This window comes from Neofelis nebulosa, chromosome 8 (assembly GCF_028018385.1).
Source record: "Neofelis nebulosa isolate mNeoNeb1 chromosome 8, mNeoNeb1.pri, whole genome shotgun sequence".
NCBI lineage: Eukaryota > Metazoa > Chordata > Mammalia > Carnivora > Felidae > Neofelis > Neofelis nebulosa.
The window spans coordinates 33,039,727-33,056,170 of record NC_080789.1 but is presented as its reverse complement, the minus strand read 5'-3'; the positions used below and the strand labels follow the sequence as shown (position 1 = coordinate 33,056,170).

General features: G+C 33.5%; 1 protein-coding gene across 3 annotated transcripts in view; it reads right to left on the bottom strand.

Moving 5' to 3' along the window:
- The window catches only part of MGAT4C (MGAT4 family member C), a 742,934-nt gene that overhangs the window by 725,436 nt on the left and 1,054 nt on the right, over positions 1-16,444 (bottom strand). The gene's annotated exons all lie outside the window — the stretch shown is intronic.

Here is a 16,444-nt window from a genome sequence, read left to right as displayed (position 1 = left end):
CTATGCATAAATAGAGCTAGGGATAATGAATATACGGAACATTTATTGATTGAAATACTGTACAGCAATTAGATAAACTAAATATATATGTAGTAATATTGAAGAATCTGGGAAATTACTAAGTGAAACAAAACAACATGTAATATAGTTCATGTTGTATAATACTGTTTAAGTAAAACTAAAAAAAAATAAAAAAAACAAAAAAAATCCACAAAGCAATAAGATCTAATAAAGTAAACAAGATCTATTGTCACTGCTATATAAGTAATTAAAATGGACTACAAGTCTGCACATCAAACCCATAAAAGTCATCATATCTGGACTTGAGGGAGGGAATCTGACTGTGATTTATGTACATGGGATAGTTCATCTTCTAATAGTGTATAATTTAAAGGAAAATAACCTTCATATTCTATTGATGCAATATAAATGCAAACAATAAAAAGACAGGAAACAAATATGTCACCTTATTAACTAACTGGATAATTCTGGGAAATTGGAATGTGACTGCTTGCTTTTTATTTTTACCGTCTTTGTATGTTTCAAAATTCCCAAAATAAAACAGAAGGGAGAAAAAAGGATAGCTACTGAAATAACTTGACAACTTCCCTCATCCATTCAAGGATTCAATGAAGAATTTGACTTGTGAAAGACTGGCTTCCATCTTAAGTAAAGAGGATTGAAAAACAGGAATAACTGGAAGTTAGAGAATTAAAAAGGCACCACAAGTAGAAATGCATGCCCTTAGAATTTGTAAATTCATAAATATTTATAGATAACCAATGTATGCTAGATAGTATAGGAGTTAAAGAGGTATCTATAAAAGATACCCCCCCAACATAAAGAGATTTGAATACAATAAGTTAATTTGATATATTTCTTTTATTCTACCAATAAAAATGTTTACCTTTTAATTATGTATAGGCCCTATACTCAACACACTCCCCAGCCAATTAGACCTTGTAATTTAATAGGAAGACATAATTACAAAACAATGCATAATTATAAATTATAAAAAAATGTGATGAAGAAAGTCCAACAGAGAGATTGGATCTAACATAAATTCATAAATCAAAGGAGATATATCTGATGGAGATAAGAATAAAACGAATAGCATTACTACAAAACAAAATAACACATAAATAACAGAGGAAGAGTGCAAAAAGATGTAATACTATTTTAAAAGAGGGACATATCAGACTTACTAAGGTTTCATTCAGTAAAGAAATATTTGTGTAATTCTGATGAAAACAGTCACATTTGGCAAGAATCTTGAAGTATGCATATAATTTTGGAAAGATGGATAGAAGAACATCTAAGAGAATGAGTCTACCTAGACAAACCAACTTAATTGGAAAAATGTGGGATAAATTTTGAAAACATCAAGCATTTGAAATGTCATTTTATGTAGAGAAGTAATAGAATCTTGGACAGGTCTAAAGCAGATTGCTAAAAACCCAGGACATCATGATATATCTTTTGTAATACAGTTTGGAAGAAGATCAGTCAAAATAAAGAAAGAAAAGAAGCATTGTTGGCATCAGAAGAAAAGAGAATTTTGTTATAGAGAAGAACCTGACATGACTTATTGAAAAGGTATCAATGACTTGCATTTTAACATAGTAGGATCTTTGCAGAAATTTGATAAAAAATAAAATAAAATAACTTCCATAATAGGTGTATCTAACAGGGTCAGCAAAGTGGTAAAAGTTTATTTTATATATATATATTACATATATATATATATATATATATATAATATATATATATGAGAGATAGTTATATATCAAACTGGCTAAGAGTCACAGCACTGAATTAAATACTTCTGCATCACTTATAAGCAGTACTTAACCTCTGTGTCCACAATTTCTTCACCTGTAAAATAAACATAATTATAGTATTTAACCCATAGGGTTGTTTGAAAATTAAATAAATACCCTTAACATTCTTGGAAGAGTACCTAGCAAACAGTATAAATTGCTAGTTATTTATAATGTCAGAAGGAATTCCACTTAATCAACAAAAAATATTATGGGAAAGTTCAGCAATATTTCTTAATTTCATCATACATATAGTGTATCTATATGTCAGACATTGTTCTAGATGTGAAGATCAAACAGTAACAAGAATAAAAATAATTACTGTCCTCATTGTGCTTATATTGGAGGAAGAGGGACAAATGCAATATGAAAACAAATATTATAGCATCAGAGAGTTGTAAATAATATGAAAAATGCAATATAATAATGAAAGAATACTAACAACAAAGTCTATGAATGAAACTCTGAGGAAGAAATATTTAAGCAGGGCCCTAAATGAAATGAGAACACAGAGCACCTGGGTGCTCAGTTGGTTGAGTGTCTGACTTCAGCTCAGGTCATGATCTCGGTTTGTGAGTTCAAGCCCTGCACTGGACTTGCTGCTGTCAGCATAGAGCCCACTTTGGATCCTCTGTCCCCCCCACCACCCCTCTGCCACGTGCACACTCTCTGTCTGAAAAATAAATAAGCATTTAAAATATTAGAAAGAAAAAGAAATGAGAACACTATGTAAATATTTTGATATAAATTATTGCAGAGACAAGGAACAGAAAGAGCAAATGTCTGGAATGAGAAAAGCAAAAAAGTGAGATTGGCATAATTAGGTGATGGCAAGAAGGCCAGCATGGTAGGGAAGGAAGAAAGGAAAACAGAAGGTGAAAAAAGGAAAACAGAAGGTGAAATTAGAGATGTGGCCTGGGCCCACTATATTATGTGATTTTGTGGACCATTTTAAGGACTTGCCATTTGTGATGAAGAAAAATTTGAGGCATGGATCATGATCTGATATAATTCTAAAATATGATTTAAGAGGATTTCAATTTGGATAGAGAAGAATAGAATTGGAGTATTTTTCCTTTATTCTTTTCCCATAAAAAGTGTCCAAAAGCTACAGAGAAGGCAAGAAGGCAAGACGAACATTTCCAGGTTTAGTTAAAACCTCAAACTGCAAAATAGTAGAAATGCTTCTGAAATATAGTGAATGTAAAATCTAGTGCCTGAAGCAGAAGGCAAAAAGAAAACTACAAGGCTAGAAATTTCGTAAAGAGCCAGTAAAGTCACTTCTCAAACATGAGTAAAAACATTCAGATGTTAAAACCTATCTCATATTTGTGAAAGCAGGAATGGGGGGGCTGGTGTCAGAGGTAGGTGATATTCTGGAATTGGCTTAATTCTAAGAAGCAAAAGAGGTTTTTCTAGATAAAAAATCATATTGAAAAAACATATTTTCAAAGAGCAGTCTTCATGACTGTTTGAAAGGAAAAACTTTTCTTCTATACTTAATGACTGAGAAGTAAATATACTCACGTTCAAAATCTTGGGTTATAAGTAAATTTCCACCTAGCCTGAAATAGAGCCCTGGCCACTCAGCTACATGATTTTCTTGAAAATTAATGGTTCAGGGTAATTAAACTTTTATAAAAATAAGTAAACAAAAATCAACAAACACATAACCTACAGACCATGAGCTTTAAAAAGGGAAATCAAAGGAAGAGAACAAGAAAAAATGACAAACCACCCTATGAAATTACTGGATCAGAGCAGATAATCAAACATTTTCCATGAATTGTAAAAATTAACAGGCAAATATATCAATGGAGTACAAACACAAACAAGAATTTCACCATTGCAAGGAGGAAATAGTAAGATAACTGAAGGAGGTGTCATGTGATACATTAAGGCTTAGAAATGGAGAATAAAATGATAAACCTATCAAAAAGATACACAGGAAGAAAAATGGGCAAAAATAAATACAAGTTTTGAAAAAGAGAGCTAAAAAAGGATTATGAAGAAAGTGATAGACATGAAAGATAAGGAGGAAATAATCAAAAGGAATATATAGAATAGGAAATGAGCAGAAGAAATGTACAAAATTTGAAAGCTGAAAAAGGAGTATGGAGAAAATAGTACATGTGAAAGACAGGTAAGGAGAACCAATATTTGTATAAATGCATCCGCACTGAACAAAAATGTTGGAGCAAAGCTAATATTTCATAATGCAAAAGGGGGCTTGACTCTGCATATTGAAAAAGGGGCATCATGTTCCAGGGAAAAATCACCCCAAACTGTCAACACTGAAGTATACTCGGGAAAATTTACTTGACATCAAACGCAACAAAAGATGTTGTATGCAGAGGCGGGGGGGGGGGGGGGGGGGGACAAAGAAAAATGAAAGAAAAAATTTATTTACAATGAGATTAAGAGGAAAAAGGGCTAATCCTCAAATTCTTTTGAAGAATTTTTATTATGAAAATAAAATGGACAAATAAAAATGCTCAACAGAAGCTATGATCCAAGAACTTTAAATTGAGACAAATAATCTTTCAAGAATAAAAGTAATAAAATATTTTGAATATACAAAAAATCTTTTATGAACTGTTCCCAATGTAGGTGCTAAATAGTGAACCCCAGCTGCCCTAAAGACTATTATAAAAACTCCAGGATGGGAGTGTAGTGAGGTTCTTTGGAAACATTTTATACATTTATCTGTACATGTAAGAGTAAAACAAATGTGAGGTTTGGAGGGGTAAGGAATAGATGGTATGTGTTATATGCTTTAATGTAGAAATGCCATTAGTGCCAAAGTTAGAGGAAAGGGTAATGAATGCAAGAGGTATACTGATTCTTCACCTGTCTGATAATAGCTAACGTCAACAAGATAGAGCTTATAAACATTTCTCAAATTAGTACATTTAAATTAATTAAACCAAAATTTTAAAAGAGAAAGATTTCCATAATGGGTTTTGTAAGGATCCTAATTCTTTGTTGTATATAAGAGGTAACCCTGAAGCAAAATGAGATAAAGATTTTCAAAAATGTTCAGAGACATAGGCAATTCAAACATAAAAAAGTAGAATTCACTATATCAACAACAAACAAGGGTGAATTCAGGCCAAAGTGCATTCAGAGTTACAAATCAGGGCTCTTTATAATATTAAATGGTACAAATAATGCAGTAGCTATAAATATCAACATATCAAATAAGAATTTCAACATGCATTCACTATAGGAAAAATCTATAGGAAACAGGAGAAAAAGAAACACATTAGTAGAGGAAATTTAATTTCACCTCACCGGACTTTTAACAATTCAAGGAGACACACAACACTTAAAGGTATGAAATATATACAGTTATAATAAATGGTAGATCTGAGTCTCAAACTCATCATCACTGGCTCCAGAGACTAATCTCCTGACCAGCATCCTGTATTGTGATTCTAGACTGCCTCTTGGCTCAGGTAGATAAATATATATTTATATATTTGAAGAGGAGATAGAAAATTTTTCTTCTGGTTAACACAAGAAACAAGTGAAGATGAAGGCTATTAAAGGTTTAAAGGAAAGAAAAAAAACAACTACTGAAATAATTTTCTGAAAGAGCAATAGACTGCAGTACTGAGCAGGTTAGTGATTAACAATAGTGCTAAGAGCCTATTTCAGGTCAATTTAGAATGATACTGGATGTTTCCCAGAATCCAAGAGCAGAAACTGATGGCATTCAGGACCCAGAAAAGCTACTCAGGCTATTACTATGTCTGCCTCCCAGCTCTATAACTGTGGAGTGTCTCACCAGCCCCCTTCCCTGAGCTTCATTCTACCCTATTGTATTGTTCTCTGAAAACTGCCTTGCTCTGTCCCATTTGCACGTAGCCCAGTAATGGCTGCCAAATTCCTGCTCTACTTGACTACCCAGTTTCGGCACCAAATTAAGACTGATTAGAGTTTCTATAACCCTATTCTAAATTCCAGGGAAAGAGAATCTAATTTCTGTAGTTTAGGCCGTGAATTCATAGTTATCCCACACTAATGTGGGTGGCATACAGTGCAGGTTTGGGCAATTAAAAAAAAAATTGGCTGAAATTGAGGAACTCCAGAAGTCTACTGTAAGTATCAGTCCCATTTTGCACTCAGTAACTTAAGATGTTTACTCAAGTTCAATTTAAAAATTATGCGCAAAGTTTTCTTGATATGTCTATGCCCTCAATGATGCCATCACAATCTGGTTAAATGTTGCCTATGTAGCAAAAGCTAAGAGAAAATATTTTTTTTTTTACCCAAAACAGTTCATCACATTTTCACATTTTTAATCCATGGAATGTAAGAATCATAATCAAGAGAATCCAACAGTGTTTTGTGGGTGGTGGGCATGTGTCAAAATGGGATAGTTCATGAGAGTATGTGTGGTTTTCCTTAGGCTGATGTATTACAACATTTCTAGATTGCTTCTGAGAATTGGCGACTGACTTAAATTGAAACAGAGTGGGAATAGCGGATGTTCTGCCAAATCTCAAGTAAAATGTTAACTTTGTGGTTTTATAATTTTAGCGAATGTCTATTTTTTTCTAAAATATAAAGCACAATAAAATTATTATTTTTATTTCAAAAAAGAAAGGTTCTAAAGCCAAATAAAGAAACTCCTTAATTATGTTACTAATCGTCTATATTTCTAAAATAACAGAATGTGGTACTTAATTTTTTTAGAAAAGAAGTTCACATTATAATACACAGTAAATTTTAATATCATTATAGAATTAAAATACTTCACTGTAATAAATGAGAAGATACAAGATATTTATTTTCTTTACAGGAAAACAAAGGTCACTTTAGTATGGCACCCTTTCCCAAAATAATTTCAATTGAGCCAAGTAAAAATTGGGCCACATTTGCAACAAAAAAGGGGTAGATTGGCTTTATAGCACCTGTTAAGAATAATGACAGAAAACAGCATTTAATTAGATCCAAATTCTCTGTATTCCTGGTACAACAGTGTGCCTTATAAAATGGGAAAACATCTGAATTCTCTTTAAAAACATAGGCAATGTTTTTTCCTTTGTATTTTCTTCAATAATTGTTTAAGTATTTTTAGAGTGATTGTGTGTGTGTGTGTGTGTGTGTGTGTGTGTGTGTGTTTAATAAACTGAAGTTTCTATTGGATATTGAACTTGAAACCACAAGGTCCAGATCAAAGGAAAGAAGTCATGACTAGAATTGTCGACCTAGATGGAGCTGAAGATCTACAGTGGTTGAGACTGCCCAGGTTGAGTAAAACTAAGGGAAAAAAAACAGCAAATAAAACTCAGAGGAATGTATACTGAAGAGATGCACAGAAGAAAAGTATCTTGGAAAGATATGCATTTCTCACACCTAAACTAAGAGAAAGAAAGTGTTGCAGTAAATTCTATGTTTGATTTTCTGATACACTGTGTGTGGCAGAAAAAAAATCCATTGGAAAGTCAAATTGTGCTTCATATCCAAGTTACCTATTTCAAAATAAGAATATGAATAAAGTCAGGGTTCCATGTCAGTAAATCGCAAATAAATGAAGCAGAAAGATCATCATCAAGTATAAACCTCATAAAAAGGTTTACAAGCTGTCTGGGATAGCACTCAATTTAGAAAATGATAGGAACTATAGAGATAAAAAGGCTAACTCATAGGTGGCCCCAGTCATCCATATGATTTGAAAATTAATGCCTACACTGTTTTCATTAAGTTAGCTAACTCTAAATAGCAAAGTTTAAACAGTTCTCATGTAGTAATTCATGGAAGGTGAGATTAAGTATAGAAAATGTCTAGAAATAGAAAAAAAAGAAGCATTTTAAGTGGAAAATATGTTACAAAAAAAGTGCAAAATAAAGCTAATTATCTGCAGATTTTATATTTCCATGGTAGTTGATTCAATCAGAAAACATCAAAACTTTTCAATAACTTTTCTATTTTAAACAAGAATAAAAAAATTAACTAGTTTATGTATTTGTCATTTTTATTTCTAATTAGAGATATATTTTATATGTAAGATTATTTATATTTAAGCTTATTTATATTTATATTTAGCATATTTGTATTGTATTATGTATAAGTCACCTTAAGTTTATCAGGTTAGAATACATCATTATGTATCAACTTAATATACTTTCATGCAAATTTTGTTTTTGATTAATTAGCTTTGCTTCCTTCTTAGCTTTTAAAAAAGCAGTCTTGCAAACCTCAATATAGAGTAAATTAATCTGAACATTAGTTTCCAAGTATATATTCATTCTGTGAATAGAGAGAACCTAGGAAAAATAAACAAAATCTTCACTCTTTAAGACTGAGCAACTATAAAGATTAAACTCAGAAACAATCTGTATGTATAATAATTAGTTAATGGATAAATAAAATTTGGTAGGTCCAAAGAATGAGACACTATGTGGCAATGAAAGGGTCCTACAACATGGGTAAACCTTGGAAACAGTGTACTAAGTGAAAGAAGACAGACATAGAAGACTATGCATTGCTTGATTCCATTTATATGAAATATCCAGAGAAGGCAAATATAGAGAGACAGAAAGTAGATTAGTGGTTGACTGGAGTCAGAATGAGAAATGAGAGTGACTTTAAATAGACACACTATTTCTCTTTGTGGTGATGGAAAAGCTCTAAAATTCAATTGTGGGGATAGTTACACAAACAGTAAATATGCTAAAAGTCATTGAACTATATACACTTAAAACTGATGAATGTTGTGACATATAAATTATACCTCAATGAAGCTGGTTAAAAGGGGGGTTAATGATATAACCATGTATGCATTCCAGAGATCAAAATAAAAAGGAAAATACCCTTCTCTGAAAAAAGTAACCTCATAGGAAAACACAAAGCTCAGTTTTCAGTTGGTGTTAATTTCTAAAAGTACCAAATATGATGCACAGTAGTAGTTTTAAAATAATATGAAAGATTTTTATTTAAAGTTCAGAGCTGGCTGAGTATTCCCACCTACCAGTGAAAATAAAGGATGGTTACAGATACTAGCAAGATACGACATGCAAAATATTTATCTAATGATAATAATTTAGCATGCATATAATTATATAGTCTGTATACCTTCTATAAGCAGCTCCTAAATAACTACTAAACTTTGCTGTCCTTTAAACATTATTACAATTAAAAACCATTTTGAAGGACTATTTCAAATCAACAGTTGAATATAATGCAATATTCAAAACTTTCTATGACTTTAATATACATATACATTCAAGTCATTTAAATTCCATCCAATCAAAAGACCATTATACTTTCCCTCTGTTATTCTCATTTTATTCGAGCAAAAATTATCAAGTGCATTTATAACTTAGAAATGGTTTCAGTGACCCACAGCAAAAGACTAAGGCTGCAATAATTGTTTTGACATTAATAATGTTTTGAGGCACAAGTGTTTCGTTTTTTGTTTGTTTTATAATTGTTGTTTCTCCAGGGGAAAAAAAAAACTGATCATTTTCTTGTTTGAATTCTGACTTGTCTTTTACATTACAGAGCTTGAAAAAAACCTTAAGGTAACATTTCAGCAGCCTCCTCACAATAACTTCACTCTGTTTGTTTCTCTTATCCAAAGACAGAAGTACTAGATAAAAGTAAAAAGAATGACAAAGCACATTTTTCATAGTTATCTATGATTCTTTGTACTGCATCTATGTGGTGAAAAACAAAAATGCATAGATAAACACGCCTTGGAAATGATTGTTTAATAAGCAATGAAAATGGTGTATTGCTGGATTTTGCATCATGAATACATAAGGTGAAATTCTAGTATATAGTGTATGTACACATACGTATCTATGTTTACATCTATGCCGGCTGCCAATCTGTGGCCAGATCTGCCTGTCCATGTTAGAGCATGGGTCTGAGTTTCACTGTCTTCCCTTGCCTCTTCATCAGTTTCCCTGTGGTCTGTATCTACTTGCCTATGCTTGCTTATCTGACTGCCTATTCATCCACATCTCTCTGTAGTATGTTTCTGGCTGGCTGTCAGTTTTCCTGTCCCATAGATTGGTCTGACAATCCCTACCCTATTGTCTGTTCCTATCTGTCAATATTTCTCCACAGTTACTTGTCAGCCTGTCCTATTTGCATAATGTGTCTATGATTCTATGTGTACATAGGTGCAGATTAAAATTTTCCTTTAGTCTAGATTTAGTCTATAATTGACCCTATGATCTATGTGGGTGTTGACCAAAGATTTGGGCATAGCTAGAAGGGGTTTCCAAATAAAAATAAGACTTGAAACTAATGCCAAATAGTTTTCAGAGTCAAAGAAGAATATATAATAACTTAAACCGCTCAGAGAAGTATTTTTATGGGAATATCCCAGTTCCCAGCATTATCCTCAAGATCAAACCTATTCCTACCCCTGTTGACAACCTAAAACTGTTCTTCTTTTGCAGTGCAAACCTTCATCCCTTCATGTAAATTCTGCCCATTCTCATAAAGATTTTCCCCTTCCTAAAATATTCCCATTTTTTTTTACCCCACAAGAATAATCCAAGGGAGTAAAAAAAATCCTAGTAGGACATTTTCTAAAGCTTAAGTTTTGTGAAAAATAGCGTTGAGTAAAAGAAGGGTGGGAGAGAACTGCAAAATAACCTAGGGTGGTATTTAATGCTCTAATTCCTATGTATTTCGAGGTCCACTTGCTGGGAAGATGAGAAGATGAATCTCAATATTGTGTCTGTGAACTAAAGATCTGCTTTTTAACTCACCCATGGGTAATCCTTGGAAGAACACAAACACACATGACACTCAGAGACATGCACACAAATGCCTTCACACAGACATTCACATGGCCACTTCATAAAGTACTTTATGTACTTCATAAAGACAAAAATAGTTTTAGAGAGAGTAAATACAAATACACATTAAAGAAAAACAATTCCTGAGCAACAGAATGCTCATAGTTATCCACCTATCCCAAAGAATATAACCAAAGAGAGTTTACTTTGGTTTTGCTCTACAGTGTCCAGGGACCTAATAAAGCCTAAAATAACAGGACCCATTGTAATAATCTTCTAAATAAGGCTAGTGCTTTATTTGAGGTTCTACATATACATATGCATACATTTTAATCACTGGACAATATAACTAAAAGCTGAAAGTCTTAACACTGCTTATGTACTTTGTCGATTTTGGCAGGTGATAGACAACCTTCCACTTTATGATGATTACATTTCTTATATTCGATGTGGACATCTGACAATATCACAAGGATTTATTCTGCTAATGAAGTAACAGAAGAATAATTTATGAAGTAGGTCAACTGTACTCACATTGCATAGTAGTACTGGCCTATTTTTTTTCTTTTCAAAGGTGTTCTACCAAATTCATATATGGCTAGGAAATATGATTCAGTTCTACAGAAGTACTGAAGGCATATCAGATGTATTGATGAAATTAAAAAGGACAATCCAGGAATTCACACAACACACAACATATGCTTCTTAGATTTAAAGCAGAATTGCCACCTGGCAAAGTTTTCATTTGAACAGGTCCTGCTTTGAGCAGATTCAAACCTACTACCTGTTGATTCCATTAAAATAACTAGAAGTAATACAGTATTTACACCCAGTAGTCAGTTTGTTTATTCATTACTTTCCATACAATATGAATTACTAAAGTATTAACTTACTTATATGCAAAATTAATATGAAATTCCTGTGAGTTTTAAAATTATACCATTTTGCTCTTTAGGCCTTCTGTGATGAGCCTAACCTCTTTATCCATACTCATTTGCTATATGATATTTTGAAGACAAAAAAAGTCCTAGAAAGACAATTCATGCTCTTCATAAAAAAGGCAAACAGAAATTACATAATTAACTAGAAAACTATCATACTTACTACATTCACATAAAAATGTGGGATTGAAATAAGCACCACATCATTTCCCTCTCTTTCACCTGAATTGTGTTTGGTATGTATTTTTCCACATTTTCATAGCTGTTCTTACAGTTAACATAAAACGCTGCCATGATCTGAGAGCCATTAGAGTATAGTAGTTAAATGCCAGAGTCTGAGCCTAAGATTCTCTATCCAAACCTTGGGTAGCCACTAAGCTACTTATGTTAAATAACCACAGGCAATTGCTTCATGTCTCCCCGTCTCGATTTCCATATCAGGAAAATGATTATAGCAACAGCTACCAGGCTGTTGGTAGGATTAACATGAGAAAATATATGTTGTGTTTAGAATAGTCTTTGGCCCACAGAATGTACTCAGCAAATACAAAACGCTATTATTAATATTTTCATATGCCATTTAACTTATGGCTTTAAAGGGTCAATTAAGAGTGGAAATATTATGCTCTATAGATATCCACATCAAATTGAGGTATATGAAGGGATTTGGGAAGACTAAAAGGATAAAGTTATATTTTTAGGCTAAAAATCAGTGGTACCATCTGCAAAGTAGACTATCCTATGCAAAAACATGGAAGCTTAGGGCTATCTTTTGCCCAAACCTTGGAAGATCTTTCTATTCTAGGACGAGGTTTGGCAAACTATGCTCATGGCCAAATATGACCCCTGAAAGGATTTGTTTTCTTGTTTTTGTTTGTTGTTTTTATTTTTTTTTGTTTGTTTTACATCTTTAAAGGGGTGATAACGAAAGAGAAGAAGGAGGAGGAATATGTGGAAAAGAGCTTAGTGGTTCCAAAAAATCTAAAATGTTTACTGTATTTGTTTTCTAGGGCTATTGGAATAAAGTGCCACAGACTGGGTGGCTTAAACAACAGAAATTTTTTTTTTCCCTCACAATTCTGGAGGCTAGAAGTTGAGATCAAAGCGTCAGGAGAGTTGGTTTTTTCTGAGTCCTCTGTCTCAGCTAATAAACAGCTACCTTTTCCTGGTGTCTTTACATGGTCTTTCCTCTATACGCGTCTGTGTCTACATTTCCTCTTCTGATAAAGACACCAGTCATACTGGGTTAGGGTTTACCTTGATGACCTCACTGTAACTTAAGCGCTTCTTTAAAAACCCTATCTCCAAATACACTCACATTATGAGGTACCAAGAATTAGAACTTTAGCATATGAATTTTAGGGAGAGACAATTCAGCCTACAATTTTTGTTGGTTGGCCTAGCCCATGTTCTAGAAGCCTGAGGAAGTTACATCTGTCATGTGAATCAGTGTCTTCTTTGTGTCTTCTTTACTATACATTTGTCAATACAAATGGAGACACAAGGAGAGAATCACTAAGCTCAAAGATATCTGCTTTCCCATTAAGAGTCTGCTGAGGGAAAAACACCTCAAGGAATTGGTAGTTAAGCTGTTTAAGTCAAGGAGCAGGGCTGACTTAATGAAAATAGTTACTTCCTGGAAGCCATAGGCAAAAGAAAAATGTAGGGACCATTTCTGGGTCCCTCAAAAGAGATCTGATAATCACATTGAATAACAGGAAACCCAATATCAGGGATGGGCCTGAAGATGGTGATGTTATGATTGCAACAAAACTCATTACCATTTTTTAGTACTTATATCAACAAGCCCCTGTAACACTACTTTATTATATTTTGTCATTCAGTCCACACAACCACATGAATATTATTATTACCCTTCACACACATTTACAAATTAGACAACTGAGTTGGAATTAGAACATAGGTTCTAGTCACCTTGAGTACTAAATGAAAATACCCAAAGTTTGGAATTAAACAACAGAACAAGAAATTCAAGGGTCTTGTGGAAAATGAAGTCAGATGCCTAAACCTTCACCTTATTGGTAAGTAGGTTGATTCACTGATTTTAAGACAGGATTGACACCGACAACAGATATTGATTCAAAACAACAAAAACAATAAAAAGTATAGCTTTTCAGCAGGTACTTGCTTTTATGTCCACATCTTGATCCAGTCATAATGTGCTAGATAATTTCCAGTAACACACTTTCAAAATACTTACTTGGTGGTTCCCCTTTATAAAAAGGGGCATTTGTAAATCTATTTCCAAATTCCAAAACAAAGCTATATGAGAGAGTTGTATGATGCTTAATTTACCTCCCCATAGGACTCAGAATATTAAAGTAGGTATATGCTTAACTCAGTATGAAATGCATCTGAGAAATTCAGACTCAGAATTTTTCAGCAGTCTTGTGACCTAAAGAAAGCAGCTTCTAGCTTGGATTTGCATACTATTTTTGTAAAGATTCAAACTCACAGTTAAGGTCAACATCTGGCTGGATTGAACATTCACATTTAACAGTTCCACTCTCATTAAAAACTGGTTAGCTTTTTTCAAAGCAAAAGCTGTCTTTTGTTTTAAGAAAAGTATTCATATATTTTCTTTGTTCCTTGCAGGGGTGGATTTGTATGCTTAAACTACTCTGCGCCGTTAGGATTTGAGGCCATCTTACTAGACAAGCCACTGTAGCAAAATAAAACGCAAACTAAAGGAGCAAAGGGCACAGCATAATGAGCAAGAGGATTTACTGGCTTCTCTTCTATTTCCATATCTTTTGGGAGAAGAGAAAAGTGGGAAAATGAGATACAGTTCTATCTGCTTTCCCTGGAAAGGTATGGTGGAAAATTTAGCTGTTTGATAGCCATAGAGAATATGCCAACCTATCTCTCAAGCTAATCTTAATTTCTAATTTTATCTGTGTATGACTAATGCAGAGTACTTTAGTGCTGAGCAATAACTACATGCTCAATACATTATTTCCATTACTAAAACTGTTAAACAATGGATCTATGATGATACACATGTACACACACACACACATGCATATCGAAGAAAGATGAGTCAAGGTAGTTTCAATTGGTACATTCTATATGTAAAACTCTGATGAAATGCATTCAGAAATAAGTACTGTTCATTGAATGTATGCTGTGCACACACTATGTGTTTGTTAATTAAATTGTGTGATCTTTACTACCCACAAGAATCTAAAGAGTAGATTCCATTATCTCTATCATACAGCTAATGGGAGAGAGGTATGTAGAAGACTAATTAACTTACACAGACTTGTTTCACACATTGAAATCTAGTTTTTCTTATCCTCAATCCAATGTTCTGCCTATAATGACATTTTGACATATGGAACACAGTAAAGGGGGTATTTGAATACAACTGGATGATAAGTCCGGGTTCCTCAGTAAAGTTGAATGCAAATCATTGACTGAATATAGGATATTTCATGTCTTCCATGCACATAAGCAGCCACTAAAGAGCCAGCTTTAATTGCCTTCCTCTTTGGGCACCAATTAGAAGTCCTGAAATATTAATAAACTGGCTGATTTAGGAAAAAATACCATTACATACTTCCTTCCTATATACTGCTTTGAAACACCAAACAGATCATGGGCACTCAATAAATATTAAATATTTAACAGCAACTAATAAAATGAAATTATAGTAATATATTTTGCAACAAACTCACCATTAGATGAAGTAAAACAAGTTTTAGCACTAGACCTGGAAGCTGAGCAGATTTAGAGAGCTGGGTAAAAATGAACCCTATAGGGAGGCAAGAGACACTAGCATGATATGATAGAAAGGTTAATAAGAGGTCAGAGCAATAAAAATTTTTATTGCAATTTGACAACTAAAACTACCCCTCCTGATTTGCATATTTGTTCTATTCATCTAACATCAAAAATACCGATGAAAGGATGTATTATTAAGCTGCTGCCATATCTTCCCTATGCTTAAATAAATAAATAAATAAATAATGTGGAATCACTTTAGCTTTGGCATTCATAAGTCAACGAATTGTAAACGTCTGAGACACTCAGGAGTGTATGCAGTTTCAGGGAGCGTGCTCCTGTAGATTTGTATTAGAGCTGCAAGTTACTGGGGAAGAAACCAGGCTGGAAACAAGCTCACTTTTTTTTTTTCCTTAAGTGAGAGGAGGGAAAATGTTTCATAAAGAAAGCTTGCCAAATGGAGGAATCCATAGGGAAACCTTAATTTAAACCCCCATTCCTCAATTCTTGTAAGATTCATGAAAAAAGAAGCACTTAAAAGTACACTTTGAGGACTCTCTTCTCCTTCCTCTTTTCCATTTTTTGCCTTTTACAGTCCCTCTGAGGATAAGAGAGAATAAACTCCAAGTTACTGTCTGGGTGACTCAATCCTTCTTCTCCATCTCCTTTATTCTTCTAATAGTCTCTCAAATGCTCCAAAGAAATGAGAACACATTGAACAAGTGCTCTCGTGAAGCTGAGCCACCATTTCTTCTCCCAAGCCTGTGATTAACCCACTGATGGGTCCACAAACTCTGTGTTCCAGTCCAAATACAGTAGCAGGTATACCACACTCCAGGTTAAATACACCTGCTCTTCTGCCCATTCTAATAGTCATTTTTACCGTGGAAGACTATGTGCACCATGGTAGGTTTCACTGAGCCTACTCACACAACAGCACGACACTTGAAGACATCAAAAGCCCTGATATCATATTTTTAATTTTCATAAACTTACTGTGATTACTACGTGTGCGCTTTCTATCCTACACTCCCACTCACATTCTGACACAGAACACCCTCTTACACATATACCTTTAACTTTTAGGAAACAGGCATGGAAGTCACCCCTCTTCCTGTTCTAATGTGTCATAGATATAATAAGCTAAATTTCAGTGCAGGATAAGCTTTGCCCA